Raw genomic sequence first — 18,343 nt, 5'->3', positions numbered from 1 at the left:
GAAGTTTTCCCTTTCTGTCATAATGTGATCAAAGATTCATTTAGAGCTTAGATATACAAGAGAGAATGTGGCTTTTGAGTGATTGGTGAAGTTTACTCTTTGTATGTCATGGGAGGAGATTTGAGATAGATTTGGTATGGCTGAGAGCAGCTGTAGTACGGTCGTTCTTCTCAACAACACCAAAGTATTTTCAGGCAACAATCCTTCAAATAAAATTACATATGGGTGAAACTGATGGGCCAGATGAGATGAGATGTGTGGAAATTTTGTATTTGTTGTTCAGGCTGTAGAATTTCACTTGGGCCTAACGGTATACACTTAGCTGAGTCCTTAGTCAAATAATTGAATATATGATGTACTACTTGATTATGAGTGGTCTCCATGGGCATTATAGAAGTCAGCGGTGCAGGTCATTGCAACATGTTTTGGTGAAGATTATGCGAGTTAGAAGATTCTTCTGCTCGTATCATGATATTATGTGAGTACAGTTGGCTGAGAGCAGGTACATTATGTCATTTTTCTGCAGAACATGACTCAGATGGTATCCTCAATCCGATTAAGGATGAGCATCTGGGAATATTCAACCCCTGCAATAGAGAGACAAGTTCCTGATGACTCACTAAGTAGTTATGCTTTGGCACAATATTAGAAGAGTCAATATTTTTACTTCAAGATTGAAAAGATGACAAGCTCTGATGTGTACCAATAGTAGAGTTCTTAGTTGAGTGATGGGTCTGTTGGTGCTCTGAAGAGTTGGAAGGGTGCTCCGGAGCCTAGATTGAGCAAGGCTACATTTAGACATGCTATGATTTACACTTGTATTCAGATTCATAATTCATCTGTGTGTAATGACATGAGCCTTCCCGGGACCTGCTTTGGTGAGCCCGTTGATTGGAACTGCAGCAGTGTTGATGTTCTCAGCGGGAATCGATGTTGGTTTACATTTAGTGGCACAAAGAGATGGTTTGTATTCTACCTTTTCAGACAGCACAGCTTTAACAGTTGGTTGATCAAGAAAGGAGGATATAAATTGGCTGGAGGAGCGAGTATTGTTCTTTTTCAAAGAGCACATGCTTTTTTTGTTTTAGGCTGTTGCTGACAATTTTTCAAGGTTGGTTTCTTTTTGTAGGTATTAGTGGTTATGATGAGCATAGATGAGAAATTGGCTATGGTACAGGAAGACGCGGTGGTGGGTCAATATTAATAATGATGGTGGGATTCACAGGTGTTAAACAGACATCGTCATCAGATGCACTTCCAGTCGGCAATTTGGACAATGGTTTAGAGGACGATGTTAATATATCAGAGCCAGATGTTGCTGATGGTAGAGCATTTGAATTGAGAATATCATTATGCAAATAATTAGTGAGTGAGGTAACGTCATTAGGTTTGTTTCCCCACCCTAAGACATTTGTTGTCTCATAATGCCTAGCAACTCTTGTTTGAGTACATGGCTGTTGTCCAAATAACAATTCTTTTGCTGCAATATGTAATTTGATGTTAACAAATTTAAACAGCAAGGCTTCTAATGTCACAGAATTTCTTTCAGTCCTTCATAAAGCAATACCAATATGTACAAAACTTGATTCATTTCAAACAGAATTTGGTCAGACTGAGTATTCCATCTACATTGCAAGCCAGGAGTCATTGTGGAGAGTCTTCTGGGCTGACCAGTTACAGGGGAGTAATCAAACAAAGAGTGCATGTGTGAGACTGGGATATTTGATGGAGTGTCAAGAAAACTGGTCTCCGAGATGTTGGAAGCAAAGGATTTTTGAGCAGCCATCCCTATAGCACTTTGTGAAGTTAATTGTGAGACTACAGAAGATGCAGAAGGTGAAGTACATGTAGAAGTTGTCATTTTGCTTCGGATTTTAACTGTTCCAAGTGATGGATAAAAAGATGTGATCAGGTTAGTTGGTTTAGATTGTGTGGATGATAAAGAGTTATTAAAACCAACTGTAGTTGATGTTCCATCAACCTTAGGCAAATGAAGGGTGGAGGGTGTGAAACAGGATTGGTCAAAGTTTGTATCAGGCGAAAGAGAGAGAGGCAAATGTATGGCTGCTAAAATATCTGCATCTGATATTTCCTGGATTTTTCCACTACAAAGTGGTAAGATTTTTCCACTGCGTAATTCACACATGAAGGAAGTTTTCCCAAAAATTAGATAAAAAAGAAAAAGAAAAAAATAAATAAAAATGATCTGTGATGCTTAAGAAAGAAGCGAGTCAATATTGTACTTTAATTCGGTGGGCTATGTGGCAAAGAGATGGCTAAGTTTCAACGTATATGCGTGTTCGTCACAGAAATGAAGTGCAGAAAAGTCAACAAGGGAGCTGATTCACAGCCCTGCGGGTGTCCACGTCGCCGCCTCAGCCTCCACCTTCCAAAACTTCGAGCACCGAGCACACGCAGTAAGAGTAGTAAAGAATATGGGCTTTGCCGCGGACAGAGAGTATCCAACTAGGTACAAGTGTTTGCCAATGTCCAAAGTCAAACGTTTAGGCGCCACTAACTTACACAGACGTTTCAGGGAATCCATGTCTCCAGTCAGCGAGGTACAGGAAGCCAGCCGAATGCCATGCGCCAACCCCAAGACACTCTGTCACACTCCACCACACTCTGATCTACAAGATGGAAAAGTGGGCAGGCATTAGCATGAGAAGACAGAAAACAACAAAAAAATGCAAAAAGACTGCTCCTCTAACAACGCTGGCAAGCTCCCTCTCCTTCAGCAGACCAGAAAACTGTGTCACACTCTGCAACGCTCGGCTCCACAAGATGGATACGTAGGTGGGCATTAGCGTGAGTAGACAGAAAACAAACAAAAATCAAAGAAAGACTGCTCCTCTAACAATGCGGGCAAGCTCCTTCTCCTTCAGTACACCAAGACACTCTGTCACACTCCGCTACACTCCGCTCTACAACATGGATAAGTAGGCAGGCGTTAGCGTGAGTAGAGAGAACATTTTTAAAAAATGAAAAAAAGACTGCTCTCCTAACAACATTGGCAAGCTCCTTCTCCTTCAGCAGACCAAGAGACTCTGTATAGACCAATACTCTTTTTAGTCACAGTCAACAGTAGGCAGCTTCTTTGCTAACTGTGCACTGATTCACTGCTACTGGTGCAGTACTCATTATAAGAGGCTGTGGGCCTAATTCATGCAATTTGTATTGCAGTGCAAAGTGACTTTGCACTGGTGCAAAGTGACTTGGCTCTGCTGACAAACACCCTGATTCACAGAGCGGTGCAAAGTGTATTTTTGCGACTTTACACTTGTGCAAAGTGACTTGGCACTGCCAACAAACACCCTGATACACAGAGCTTTGCAAAGTGTATTTTTGCAACTTTGCACTGCAAACATACACTTTGCTCCACTCTGAGAATCAGGGTGTTTGTTGGCAGTGCCAAGTCCGTTTGCACCAGTGCAAAGTCACTTTGCACCGTGCTAAAAATTCCATGAATCAGGCACAGTCTGTCTTCCCTTGTAAGGATGTAAAGGGGAATGTTTTAGTACCTCTCCATTTCAGCGGTAGTCACAACAGTTTTTGTTTTCTTTTTGGTAAAGGTGGTCACACTCGCAGCAAATTGTATTGGGGACGTAAATGCAGTGCTTTAAATGGGCCAGTACTACCCGGTCCTAAGTAGCTGCACTTCTTTTTTTTTGCATTTGAGTACCTGCACTTCTCAACGCCTGAAAGAGAGTACCGGTACTCAACTGTGGAGCAAGGTGAAAATTAAAGCTTTTCATTTCACTTAGTTTACCTCAATTTAAAGGACTAAGCATCTGCAGTCTGAGCTGACTGAAGCAGTGCCCTCTCCCTCCTCCTCTCTCCACCACCTGCAGTGCCCATAATGTCTCATTCACGGCCCACCTTGCAGAACAAAAGGAGAGAGATCTACTGTGCTCTCAGCACACTAGGTGCAGAACACTGTTTCACTAAGTGGGCTTCACCTGTAATCATTGGTACCCTTTGATGGATCAGGGATTGATTTAGAAAGCCTGAGAAATAACTTTTCTAAGTTGTTTCTTTGTTATTAGCTGTGCCTATTCTAATATGTAAATGTTTAAGTGATTGGAGCTCTGATGCAATGTTTTCGACTGAAACCTCACACACAGCTCCAGTTACCTACCAAATTTCTTATTAGGCAATGAAAGCAAGCAATAATAAAACTCCCCTTTTAACGTTCTTGGTTTACATCTCTTATACCTGCTAGTTTGATATGCAAAAAAGAAAGTCTCATTTTATATGGATGCTCAAACTTTAACAAAATGCATAATAACAAACTGGAAGTTGGTGTGAAGGGATCCCAGGTACACTCCTTTACCAAAGTGTGCGATCCTTGGCACATAATTTAATCTTACTGGACATTGCGTGCCGACAGGGTGCACCTAAAAGGGACCTGTGCCCAAGGTGCCATGCAAAAATATCTGCCACCAAAACCTCCCACTCAGCTATTCATCCTGGGTACTAAAGAGCCTTTAAGGGCTGTCATGGCTGCTAAAGTCACAGGGCCCTTGCCAAGGAACCTTGCTTCACTGGATTCAAAGAAACTGCATTGTCCAATTTGACCTAATGCCAATTTGACCTACTCCCATTTGACTGCATCTTTTTGACCTAGGTCAAATGGTACACTTTAATTGAAAAATAGTTGTGGGGTGGGGTAAGGGAATAGGTTGAGGTGGGGGGAAGTCAGGAGTGTGCGGGGGTCTCCCGCTCGCATTAGGAGGTGTGGCAGAGGTCTACCTCTGCATTAGGTTGAATACAATTAGGTCAGACAAATTAGGTCAAATGGCCAGTAGGTCAAGTTATTTAGGTCAAACAACCCATATCCAAAGAAACTAGTCCACATTTTTAGAACCGTACTTGAACACACTTATATGTCTGCTGGAAGAGCAGAGTCCTTCACATAAGTTTGGACCAGAAGAAGCAGTCCAGGGAACCCATCTCGTATAAGAAATGCCTCTGAAAAACTAACTCCAACAAACGCAAGTGCAGACTTCTTGGAAATGCACATGAAACTGTCATCTGCGCAAATGCATTTGCTGAGGGAACTGATTAAGCTGCTGGATCGGCAATTACTGTGCAAAGAGGATTAACAATGCAATCTCATGCTCGCTGACTCCGACTCAATGCAAATATGAGAACCTCGTTAAAGCCGGAAGCAGCGTTTTCCTAGCTCGGAACTTAAATACTTCCACACTGTGCGTTTGGAAGTGAATCGTCCATGTCACTAACGGCATACGTTGATGGGAAATGGTGCGCATGCCGTGAGGTGGAAACCGTGTGACTGCTGGAAGCAGATGCTAGGCTCTGTCACTGTGTTTTTCAGCAATTTTAGTTGAGCAAATCAGAGAAGCCACCCCAGAATTCAGCTTTTGAAAAATAATGTGCGCGAGCCTCTCAGGTGGCTGAAGAAAATGCATTAAACTATGATATTCTCTGAATATTGAATGCATACAATATGTGTCCATTTTTTAAAAAGACTACATTCCGATGTGGTGGTGCAGGCATTCATTTAATATATATGACTACTGCAAATAGCGACTCGGGATGAGGGAAGGTTAACCCCATGTCCTCCATAATTGCCTGCGCACTGAGACAGAGCGCGTCTCCTTTTTGCCACTGATTGCAATTAGTGAACAAGTTGGACGTTATGTCAAACATGGCAAAATAAAACTAAAAAGGACACAGTAAGGGATATTGATTCAAGAAAATAAAGTTGTGGCGCGGTAGCGAGGGACTATTGTTGTGAAGCAGAATCCTGGCTTCGGTGGGGATATGAAGAGGGATAATACTGTGCGTCTCTGTCATTCCCTATGATTGCAGTACTGGAATCAAAAGGCGAAAACGAATCTCTCGTAGCCAATTGGCTAGTGCCATGTTATGCAGGCGCGTCTACATCTGCCAACTCTCCTAGGTCCATCACCCAATCAGCTGCTTTCAGCCTCCACCTTGGCATGGAAGAAACAAAGAAGGTCTTTTGTTATGAACACATTGTCCATAACTTATTGAGAAAACAGTCACAGTGGGTCCGATTCACGAAGCTGAAGTAAGCGACTGAAAATGCGAATGTGCATTACTCGTGTGTGTGTGAGAGAAAACGACGTGCGCAATCTACAAAGGTTCTCAAATCCGCAAAGCTCAAGGGCAAAGAAAATGAGATAAAAGAAAAGAAAAGAGGCCCAAAGAGAAGGGTGAGGAAGCAATGCACTGCACTGGAGGTAAGCATGCGAGCATGCAGTGGCGATGCGAATGCACCATACAAGCAAGCAATAACCATCTGAATAAGGACATGAGAATATCAGCGCCTACTCCACGTTCGAACTGGAGGAAGTGGTACAAAATGGGAGCTTCCAATTTGCCCATAAAAACAGGCTCGTCACTATTTGCTTCAAGCCTTGGAGTAAGCACAGCCAGAACCTGCATGCTTTCTTCTAACATGGCGGATCCAGATGGCACCATGCTGCTGCACCGTCTCTTGAGAAGGGTCTGCCCTAGTGCCAGATGTGCTGCGGGGGGAATATGGGCGGATGCAAGCTGTTGCATGTGAAGTGTTGCCGCCGTCCACACACCCTCACCCTGGAGGGATGGAGGCATTGAGGCTGAGGCGAGACAGGAAGAGCATCTATTAAGGATGGTGCCCAGATAAGTGGTGGTGTGCTCAAAGCCTGCAGATAGTAAATCTAGCTCCCTGGCCTCATTGCCTCACCTAATTAAGGGATATAGGGATCAGGAGATGGTGATGTGGAGTGACACCACTAAGCATCTTCATAAGTCCAAGATTACCGTTAACACCAACACCGCTACCATAAAGACAGCTGAGGTTGCAGGTTAATATGCAACTTTGGTTCTATTGGCTGTGAATTGCAGTGGTTAGGCATAGGTTGGTTAGTGCATCTCATCCAAAGTGAAAAGAAAAAAATTGAGTTATTTACAAGAACGTTGTGCCAACCTATTCAATTAAGAACATTAAGGGCTTCCCAGCCCTTATTTCCTGTAGGGGTCACAGGGATTCTATGCCATTGATTAGTAAATAATTGAACAGAAATCGCATGCAAATATGAGAAGCAGATGCGTGACACTGCCCAGAAGGACAGTGTTGTGGGTGCTCCGGGCATATGAAGTCACAGGTGAATACATCTTGCTGGATCTGATGCAAGATTATTTTTAATTATTTTATTTAGCATTTCTAAGGCACTTTATACAACAGAATTGTGTTTCAAAGCTCCACAAGGTTAAATGGGAAGGGAAAGGGGAAATAATAACAATAGCAAAAACAGTAAATATACACTTGTGGTCCTACTAGTCCTTGTGGCATTCGGCCGTGCAAGTGCATTGAGGAGAAGTGCAGGGGAAGGGGATGGAAGGAGGAGCAGGCGAGTGGACAAGTGCTGGAAGGGGGCCCGGAAGGAAGTACTAAGGGGAGCCAAGAAGGAGAACCTCAGGCTAAGTGCTAGTACAGGCGACTCTCAGGGGTGGGATGTGCAACCATCAAGCAGGGCCCCGTAGGGTAGTGCATTGAGGGTGGAACTGGTATTGACTGGGAGGAAGGGCCTGGTATCTTGTGGGATTCCTGAGGATCAGGCCACCAGTCACATCGGAAGTGGGATGATTAGCAGGGAAGGGAAAGAGGGAAAGAGGTTGAGAAGAACAATGTTTTGGGAATTTCCCAGATCTTAAGGAGGTTAGGCTCAAGTCTGAGAGGGTTCAAGTTCCAAAGTGAGGCACCAGCCAAGGAGAGAGACCTACCCACCATTCTCTGCTTAGAGAAGCATTTGACAGTCAGAGAGTTGGAGTTAGAGGAGTGTACAGCTCAAGCCGGGGAGTTTTTAGGGAGGGAAAGTCTGAGATAGTGTGGTCCCAGGCCCCAGAAGACCTTGTGGATGATGCAGAGGGTCTTGAATTTGATCCTTGCATCCACTAGGAGGCAGTGGAGGGATTTTATGGCTTGCAAGATACAGACCCTGGGCTTGAGGCCAACGATTAGTCTTGCAGCCCTGTTCTGGATTAGCTGGAGCAGGAAAGGGAGGAAAGAGGGAGATTGAGAAAGAGACTGTTGCAGTAGTCCAGCCTGGAGTGGACCAGAGCTCTGGAAACATTAAGCTTCTGGGGGAAGGTGAGAAAAGGAAAAGTGCCTCTGAGGAGCTGGAGCTGGAAGTGGGACTTCTTGATAAGGTCCATGATGTGAGGAGTGAAGGATAGAGCGGAGTTGAACATGAACCAAAGGTTTTTGGCCTCACACAATGGTGGGGGTAGAGGGCTCAAAGAGGGTGGCCAGAGGGTAGGAGGAAAGGAGGACACAGGTGTCCCGATGAGAATCTCCATCTTACTGGCATTGAGACAGAGATCATTCACTGCATACAATGCCTGAATGGCAGACAGTCTGGGACGAGAGAGGAGAACGAGGGGGAAGTAGAAGGAAGTTTGAAGGAAAGCTGGGTGTCATTGGCATAACACTGGAAATGAGGAGAGAAGGAGGAGATCAGGGAAGTAAGAGGTAGATATTGAAGAGCCCTGGAGCATGCCACAGATAGATAGGGTGGTGGTGGGGGAGAAAGGGCCCAGTTGCAGCTGGGAAGGGTGGTTAGTGAGGAAAGAGGTCAGCCAATCCAGTGCCTGGTCAGTTATGCTGAGGGTGTCACAGATTCGTTTTAGGAGGATGGACTGGTTGACTGTGTCAAAGGCAGATGAGAGATCGAGGAGAATGAGAACAGCAGGAGAGTTGTAATCGAGATTTACAAGCGTGGTTTCACAAGTGTTCAGGAGAGAAGCTTACGAGCCTCTGGATGCCTGGAATCCAGATTGATTGTCATGAAGGCAACCAGCAAGATCATTGTGGAAAGTCAGTAGGGGGAGGACCAACTTCTCTAAGAGTTTACCGAGGTAAGGAGTAGAAGAGATAGGGCAATAGAAAGCCGGGCAGGAGGGGTCAGCTGACAACTTTTACAAGAGAGGGTGCACACATGAGTGCTTGAGGGATAGAGGGAAAGAGCCAGTGGAGAATGAGTGGTTACAGAAGTCAGCAGGAGCCGGGGCAAGAAAGGAGATGTTGTCCTTAATGGTTCTGGAGGAGCAGGAGGGCACCTGTTGGGGGAAGGCCTTAGCAGAGGTCAAAGATTCCAGCACAGGTTACCTCAGGGATACTGTGAGTTCCCAAGTATCTTTGACAGAGTATTACAAATGGATTTAGGTAACATACAAGAACCACGCTTGATTATTCACTATGTAGGTTACCCTTTGGTCTACAACCCCACAGAACAACAATGTGGGAAGGATTTAGTGACACTTTTAACATTATTCAACGAAAAGGGATGCGAAGTAGATAAAGAGAAATTGCAATATTGCCAGAAAGAGGTAGTATACCTAGGGCAAATTATATCCTCATCAGGAAGGAGAGTAACACCAGAGCGAGCAGCAACAGTGCAAAACACGCCCCAACCAACAACTGTTAGACAATTGCAACTATTTTTAGGGCTCTGCTATTATTGTAGGTCATGGATTTTGATTACTCCTGTTACACCAAGCCCTTGTTGAAATGGCTGAAAGAAGCACAGAAGGTTAAGGAAACGATCACCTGGACAGGAGACAACCTGACATGTTTTAAGGAACTTAAAAATGCGATTAGCAATGCATCAGTATTAGCGACACCTGATTATGCAAAAGAGTTTTTTTTCTGTTTTGACATTCTAGGCCTAGTAATGGTGGCTGTCCTTACGCAGAACAAATCTATGGGACACAAATCCCTAGCCTCCTAGAGTGAACTTTAGGTCCTGCATTGCAAGGCTGTTTTCCATGCAAGCAGGCTCTGGCAGCAGCAGCTTTTGCAATTTAAAAAACTTTGACAATCATCATTGGCTGCCCAGTAAAATCAAAAGTAGAACACACAGTTTCTTCTATTTTAGGGCCCTCACAAATCACCCTCACCACACAGAGAGCATCCAGCTATGTGGTGTATTGTCCTTCTATTCAATTCACATTGTCAGGTGTCATGCAAGGTGAATCCAGCAACGTTCATGTGTGACATATGAAGGTCCTGATGATGACATGACAAAGGTTAGAGAGGATGCACATGAGAATGGGGTGCTTTTCATTGATGGTTCATCAATGATTGATCAAGAGATGGAGAGAGACACACTGGTGAAGTGGTAGTGACTCTTGTGGATGGGGAGTGCAAGGTCATAATAATAAAAGATACTATTGCATACTATTCCACAGAAGCAGCTGAACTCAAACCACTCATAGAAGCATTGAAAATGTCAAAAGTCACCTCAGTTACCATTTATTCTGACTCAGCATATGTTACCTCCACTGTGCATTCAGGTTTGTCCAGGTGGCACAGGAAAGGGTTCAAGAAGTCACATGGAGCACCTGTGCAGCATTCAGCATTGTTAGCTATATTAATTGATGCATTAACAATTCCCTCATTAGTAGCTGTGATGAAATGTGCAGCCAATACACACAACAGAGACCACAGATCTTATGATAATGATGCAGTAGACAAATCAGCAGAGAAAGCAGCATGCTTAAAAGTACCAAACATAAAAGAATACCCTGACATAGCAGTTCAGCAGGTGGAGTTGCCAGCACTGTATATCTTGACCCCTTTAACACAGATAATTGAACTACAGGGTCGAGTGCCTCAACACGAGCAGGACTTGTGGGTGAAAAGAGGATGTTCCCTCATCTACTGACCTAATTTGGAGAAAAAAACATTACATGTAAAGTAGTAATGCCTGCTGATATTCAGGAGGACTGGTTTGTTCCCAACCTCCAGGAGCATGTTGATCAATTTGTGGCTAACTGCACCACCTGCCACCTTTACAATACACGCCATAGCATTAGAACATTACAGGGTGCATTTCCTCAATGCTCTTTCGGGAGCTCCACATCGACTAGGTCATGAATAACAGGAGCTATATCTATGATTGTTGTGGTTTTCCCATTCTCTCATTGGCATTTGCCCACCTCGATCCAAATCAGCAGCCAAATTGCTGGTGTGCAAACTGTTTCCTTGTTGGAGGATATGTGATATTCTACGATCATATAACAAGACACACTTTTTTAATGAGCTATTCAAAAAGATCATCTCCCTAATTGACATAAAGCCCAAGTCATGCTCAGTTTACCACCCACAAGCCAACAGGATTGTAAAACACTCAATTGTTTATTAAAACAGCAGTTGTCGAAGATATGTCCCTCTCTAAGGAAGACTTGGCTTTATTGCCTTCTCCTTGCTTTATTGAGCCTGGGAAAGCACACTATTTGAAGCCTCACAAAACTGTGGTGGGAAGGAGGCTGCACACACCACTCACACCAGCAAACACAGCCTCTGATGCTCACAAATCAGCTGATATATCAGCTGAAGAATTTCAAGGCAATTTTGGGATTTAACCATATGTGTGAAAGTTATCTCTCAACAGCCTGCACCCTGCACAACAGCTGACTGTGATGGAGACAGTTGACCCAGCATCTCTGCAACAACCTCAACTCCTCCCAGGAGATTCAGTATTCATCTAATCATTTGTAAGGAAGTTGAATGAAACTAGATACCATAGGACCTGCAAGGTTGTCTACTGTACGCCATCTGCAGTGAAAGCTGAAGGCCTGAAACATTGGGTCCATCTTACAGTCGTCAGAAAAGGACACCACTACTGACCCTCCTCCTCAAGACCCACAACAGGAATAAAAATAAAAGATGAATGTGGCATCATGCCTTTACATTTCTATGGATGATGCTTCCACTTGGAAAAAGCCACATTAACTTTCCTTTACAGCATTCAGGGACAGCACAGCGCAACAGGAATGCAATGTTGTGTTTTGGATGTTTCTGTCTCTCTCACTTTCTTTTCTTTTGGCAAAAATGATATGGTGGGGAACATAAAAGGGTGTATAATAATGAAACTGAGGTAGTGTATATGGTAGCAAATAGCAATGTACTAATGCCCAGGAGCAAAAGGGACACTGAATATGCTTAAAATGAATATGGTGAACCTGAGTATAAAGGGGTTCTTTTGGACACTGCTGCAGCTGTACATCACCCTGACACAGAGGTTATATACATCTGCGGGAGATGGGACGTACAAGTGCAAAGGATTCATGCAATATCTGTTCTCATAGCCCATATGCCACTGGCTCTCCCAGATTGTTCATTCCCAAAGAAATGCCACCTCTGATCACACAATGTTCAGTGCACCTAGCCCTATGTAGTTTACAAGGGTTGTTTCTAGGACGCATGCTTCAACCAACTGTGCTACAACCAGAGAGCACTGAGTCTTCTGAGAATAAGGAGCAAGTACAGTGTCAAGTCAGACCGCAACTAAAACTGGAAGGTGCTGTATTTTCCAAAAACAGTTGGGAGATGGGGCTTGTGAGCTGCAGAGTATGGGGTCTCCTGGGGTTCTCAGAGGATGTAGTGGCACACATCAATGAGACTTGTTATGATGTATGGAATAAATATGTATCAAAGCTAACCTGGATAAAGATGAATGAAATGCCTATTAAAGTACAGATATTAAGATATTTTTCCTTGTGTTCTAGAAGCAATGGCAGCATGCCTGTTGGCACCAAGGAGCACTGCAACAAGGCACTACATATACAGGACTTAACTGGAGGGATGCAGTGCTCATCAATGTATACTGGATCTGTGTGAACTCTTTATATCTCCATCTTCCTCCATTTAGGAAAGGGACAAGCTCCTTGTTGACATTACATTCCACTGTTCTTATCATTCCTGATGCTCAACTCACCATTATACATGTGCCACAGCCACCCCCAGTTACAACTGTGCCCACTCCCCACCAGCATACTCAATGATAAATGAGCTCTTCTCACTTTAAACGTTCAAACTACCTCTCTCAAGATTTGCCCAATATGCTTAAGGCAGTGTTGGGCCAATTTCACTTATTTACTAGAACAGAGACCTTTTTTACACTCCAGTAATTCAAATGCGGGCAAACTCCAATGGTTATAGATTACCAGGTGGGAGATTTTGCAGATCACGTATGAGACTGAGCATAGCCTCAACTCAATCAAGGAGTTGTGGACCATGGGGTTGATGACACTCCAGAACAGGTACAATTTGAACATCCTCATGGCCATCGAGGGGGGAGTGTGCAAAAAGATAGGGAGCTCTTGTTGCACCTACAGTCCACCACCAATTGTGACAACGGGTCCCTGACCTATGCCATAGTGGCCCTGCACAATTGCATATTGTAAGATGAAGAGACAGTGGAAGAAAAAGATTGGCTGGATTTGTTATTTTCATGGGCGCCTTCCTGGTTGGGCCTAGCCATAAAAGTGCTAGTTCCCATCATTGTCCTTTGACAAATAGTGGTCTCTTTCTGTCAGCTTGTTTTATGACACTGCTCCAAAACATTACCCAAAGGAGCAATGATGATGTCCCTAACCCTCACAACAGATAAGGCCACTCCTGTCTTAAAAAAATGTAAGTCTCCCAGGGACCCTTTCTTATCCCCCACCTGACTCTGAGAATTATCTAGAACACTGGATAGATCTTGCAGAGGATCGAGGATGTTGCTTTATGACATGTACCCCTGAAGAGTATGCCTGAATTGGGCTAGTTTACGTCATGTGTGAAAAGTCTGGCTCTCCAAAAATGTGGGTGAACACTGGGGGTATATTATTTCTTGGAAATGGATTATTCTTTTACATACAGTTTGTAAATTATGGGAGGAAATCTTGAATATGATTATTAAGTCTGATTCTTAACAGTTGGTGTAATTATTAATGCTGCTTTATCTTTCAAACATTACATCATTTCATTACTGTAACTTTTTTATTAATGTGATCTTTAAAAAAAATGGTATATATTAGCTGTTAACTTTTTTTATAACCAAATCACACTAATGAATAAAGGAGGGCTTTTGCCATGGTTTGGGGACACCCTAGTCCATCTGACTCACGCAAAAACTCCACTGCTTTGTGTCATAACAGCTCTTGATCCTTCACTGAAGTGAGCATATTCTACAGACTGTAGAAAGTTTTGTTTTGTTTTACAGCGATTTTTTCATGCACCTGTCAATACCCATCAGTGGATGTCACTTTCAAGATAAGTGTTGATCCGGAGGCAGAGGTGAATACTTCAGCCCTCCCCTATGGAGAGATCAGCTATGCTTCCAGTTTTTAGTTTATGACTACTTAATCTCTTATCATTTTTTTATACAGAAATTTCCTTGTAATAGCCCTTCAGCCATGTGCATGTGTCATTTAGCTTGTGAGACAATATACCCAGGCCTCTGCCTATCACTTTTGGACAGTTCTTGTCCTTAGTTGTTGGCGGCCCACTTCTAGCTTCCGATTTTTCCTTTTAGATACTAGATCACCACACCCTAAAATTCACAGAAGCAAGTTATTGTTCTGTTGCAGTGATAACATTTGTGTTCATTTTTAGTTCATGCTTGGCAATCCCAAGAACCGTGTTTGCCCTACCCTGCCCTTCTTGTCTTGCACTATCCCACAATGCCAGTCGTGCTTTTTGAATGATCTTTTTCGCTTGCAAATGTATGCAGTTGTGTCCTAGGTCCCTATTTCCCATTGACTCTTTTTTTTCTGGGATTGTTTGATTCATGACATGTTTTTGAAAGCATTCATAACAGGAAATTGTTCCTCCTCATAAGGGGATGCAGGTGTGGGAGGAATGCTTGAAGAGGAGGAGACCTTTGTGCTTGGAGTTGGTAGATGATTTAATCTCCATGGGCCACCACTGCTCCATGCAATACTGTCTCAGTGGGAGCGTCCTTGAACCAAATGTGTGCTCACAGGCCATACAACTGTTAGTGCAGGTAGTAAAGCAATATAAGAACTAACATGCTGCCCAACACCTTCTTCCTCTGCTTTCCCCTTCTAGTTTATTGAGTGATGGAAAGCCTCTAAATGTTCCCCCAAAGGCAGATGAACAATTCCCTTTCAAGTCATTTAGACGATGGTGACTTAACTGGATTTGGATATCTACCATCGCTGTTAACATTATTCAAGCGGTGTCGATGAGGAAACCCCAATGGTATTAACTGGAGCTTCCTTAATCAATGTACAGGAGGTTTGTATGCAGGTTGGAATGGGTAGGCATGGGGTGCTGTGCTGCAGGCTTTCCTGTAAATTGTAAAGTGAAGGAGTAGACTTTCCTGAACATGTAATATGTGTTTATAGATGTGCATTGTGCAACAGCGATATCCAGTCTATTCAATGCGCATTAAGTGAAACTTGCACTTGCGAAGTAGGGAAGCTTTGGACTGTCTGTGTAGGCACTCATTATCGGTATTGGAGATCATGTTGGGGAGTAACCACATTTGACAGTACAAACAGGCAACATTTCAACTGTTACCACCATACTCACAAAGAGGACGATTGAGGTCAAAGTGACAGAATTTGCATCGTGTTCACCTAGATTGTGTCTGCTTTTGTGTACAAAATAATGAATGTAAACTCCTGTGGATATCTCATGCGAACTATACAAAAACTTTGGAAGATCATATCATTATGGGGAAAATGTAAGAATTAGACAAGTAGTGGAACAACATACATTTGCATGCTTTACATTTCTCAATGTATTTGCTATTTTTCAAGCCTGTGAATGAGCTTTAATAAACAGTGGTGCAGAGGAACATTAACAAGCACGTGGCGTGAAGATGGTCCTTTCAGAGAATCAGTGGCATTAGAGCAGGGCTATCACAGGCATAACATGCTGTTCACCCACCAAATATCAATTTGATGCATACATAAGTGATAGAATTGTGAGTAGATTTCATTATATTGCCTGGTTACCATGGGTGAGTGGTTCAAATGATTTTATCCACATGGAACGTGGCACACCACTGGCAGTCATCTTCCTCATCCGTCATCTCTTCTCCTGATTTACGAACCCGGTCTGAAAGTGATTGCTGTGCACTCATTATTCCTCAGTCTCTCAGTGCTGTGATGGAAGTGAGCAGGAACAGTTGGGAATCCACTAATTTATTTGTTACTGTTAAGAGTTCCACTTCTTTTTTTAACCATATTCACCATTCCGAACTGTGCTTTTTGTAGTTATAGCATACCTCTACACTTTACCATAGTGTAGCAATTGCAGCAGCTAAACTGAAATCTGATGGAACATTTCTGGAGCCTAAGGGCCCGATTCATGGAAAAGGGCACATTGATCCCACAGTTCCTGCACACTAAGAATGACTCTGTGCGGCCCGTCGCACATAAGGAAATAGGCCTGCTATGCATATCCATGGATTTGTTCACACAAAGTAACCCTGTGCGCAAGTCCTGTTCGGAACACCCACAACATGCCCACACGCAGAGCCATCCAAGCCATGGAAACAGACCATAGCGCAGTCCTCGCATGTGATCCAATGCACCCTAAAAAACTGCCTGTGAACCCCCCAACCAGGCCCACAGCACAAAGGGGTCCGTGGGGTCCCCCATAACTATTCCCGGCACTCCCTCAACATACATACCACAAATCGTAAAAGTCATCATTTCCCAGTACAAATGTGTGCAAACCCCAGTAAACCATTCCTACACCCTGCTACGCTGCTTAGGTGCATATCCAGGTACAATCAGAACCTTGACTGCGTACACACACCCCTAAATCCAACACCCATTCTTACCGCCAGTGCCTTAAGTGGCACTACAAATCGAGCCGGGGCCCATCGAGGGGGCGTGGCCTAACAACGGGGTCTTGATGGGCCGTTAGGCCACGCCCCCTTGACGATCCCCGGCTCAATGGGCTACTGGCACCCCTGCCAGGCAGCCTTTTGTAGAGATTAGCACCCTCTCCCCTACGGGGGAGAGGGTGCTGATCTCAGCATTTATTTTGTATAGGCTTGCCTGGCAGGGGACAGCGCCTCGCCTATTCAGCCTTAATGGTGTTGCTGCCCCTCGCCAGCTGGGGAGGGGCAGCGTCACCATTAAGGCTGACAGGGTGAGGCCACTGGAAGCAGAGGCCTTTTTCCTAAAGACTGAAACTCCCGCGAATCCGCGGGAGCTTCAGTATTTAGAAAGCAAGGCCTCTGCTTCCAGCGGCCTCACGTTTCTCAATAATGGTGGCGCCAACCCACGTGCATCCCTTGATTAAAGGGATGCCTCGCAGGTGCGGCGCCACCATTATAGCTGAAAGGCATTTTTTTCTGAAGCCTGAAGCTCTCGCACACGAGCGAGAGCTTCAGGCTGTAGAAAAAAATGCCTTTTCGTGTAGTGGCCGGGGCTGCCCGGGGAGATTAGTGGGCCCCGGCAGGGCCCCGCCTCAAAACGAAATTTCGGAGCCTGCCGGGGCCCAGCCCCGGCAGGACCCGGCCCACTTAAAGCCCTGCTTACCGCTGCGCAGTGATTCCTATGCGCAAGTGCCTGTACGCCTGCCTTCGAGCCGTCAATAGAATGAGGCCTTTGCATGTGCATTTCCCTGCCGAGAGCTTACACTGTCTGATCCATGATTAGCTATAATTCCGCGCAATAGTGGGCATGCGCTGGACTGGCTGAGGGCCATCCCTCATAATGCCCACTTTTTCCGTGGCTGTTTCTTATTTTCCGAGTTCCGCTCCCTTCCCTGACCTCTATGTAAGCCATGCCCATTCTCTGTGTGGTGTCTCATGTGAGGCACTCGGCCACTTGCAGAGAAGTGCCGATTCTGCGCAAATTTGCTTGCAAAGTACGAAAAAGTGCTGCACAGACGATTCCATCAATCAACAAATGGGATTTTGCAGGCAGTTTGGCCCAACAAATGGGATTTTGCAGGCAGTTTGGCCCAACAAATGGGATTTTGCAGGCAGTTTGGCGCGCATAGACCCAATTCACTGCGCAAATAAATCCATGAATCAGGCCCTAAATGACAGAGTCTGGATGGATTCTAGCTGGCTGGATCTTAGCCAAGGGAGCCTGGAGGAGGTTCCTGCTAACACTAAGAAATAATCTCTCCTTAAACCCTGCCATCCCCTGATTTTTAGAAAACCTTTAAAGTTATTATCTCAGGATAAATGCTAAAACAAACGTTTCTAAAGGTCAATGCCATTAGCAAGGGATAGCATTTTAATATCAGGTGGCTGTATAGAATGTACCCATTCAAATCCCTAGCCAAGTGTAAAGTTGTAGTAGAAGCCTTAGGGTTGATTTCCAAAAATGTTTTCAATAGTATTTTTCCATTAAAACATATTTTTGTCAATCAGGCCCTAAGTGACAAGTCGCTTGGACTATGTCTATACATGCTTAGGGAGGTCCTTCTATGAAACATATTAGCAGACTCCAGGTGGCTCAAACGGATTGGTTTCTGGAGGTAGAAAAAGTGTTCATGTTGAAGCTCTTCACACAAACCAGGTGTTACTTCTGGTAGAGTAAA

At 44.2% G+C, this 18,343-nt stretch overlaps 1 long non-coding RNA gene across 3 annotated transcripts in view; it reads right to left on the bottom strand.

Moving 5' to 3' along the window:
• The window catches only part of LOC138510041 (uncharacterized), a 502,670-nt gene that overhangs the window by 326,308 nt on the left and 158,019 nt on the right, over positions 1-18,343 (bottom strand). For all 3 annotated transcript variants that reach the window (XR_011280302.1, XR_011280303.1, XR_011280301.1), the window contains exon 2: positions 2,524-2,630. This is a non-coding gene — a long non-coding RNA (uncharacterized lncRNA). The remainder of the gene's footprint in view (positions 1-2,523; positions 2,631-18,343) is intronic.

The sequence above is a fragment of the Ambystoma mexicanum genome, chromosome 6p (assembly GCF_040938575.1).
Source record: "Ambystoma mexicanum isolate Mex_15411 chromosome 6p, UKY_AmexF1_1, whole genome shotgun sequence".
Taxonomy (NCBI): Eukaryota; Metazoa; Chordata; class Amphibia; order Caudata; family Ambystomatidae; genus Ambystoma; species Ambystoma mexicanum.
Note: the sequence above shows the minus strand (reverse complement) of the source record. Positions and strands in the feature narration are given on the sequence as shown.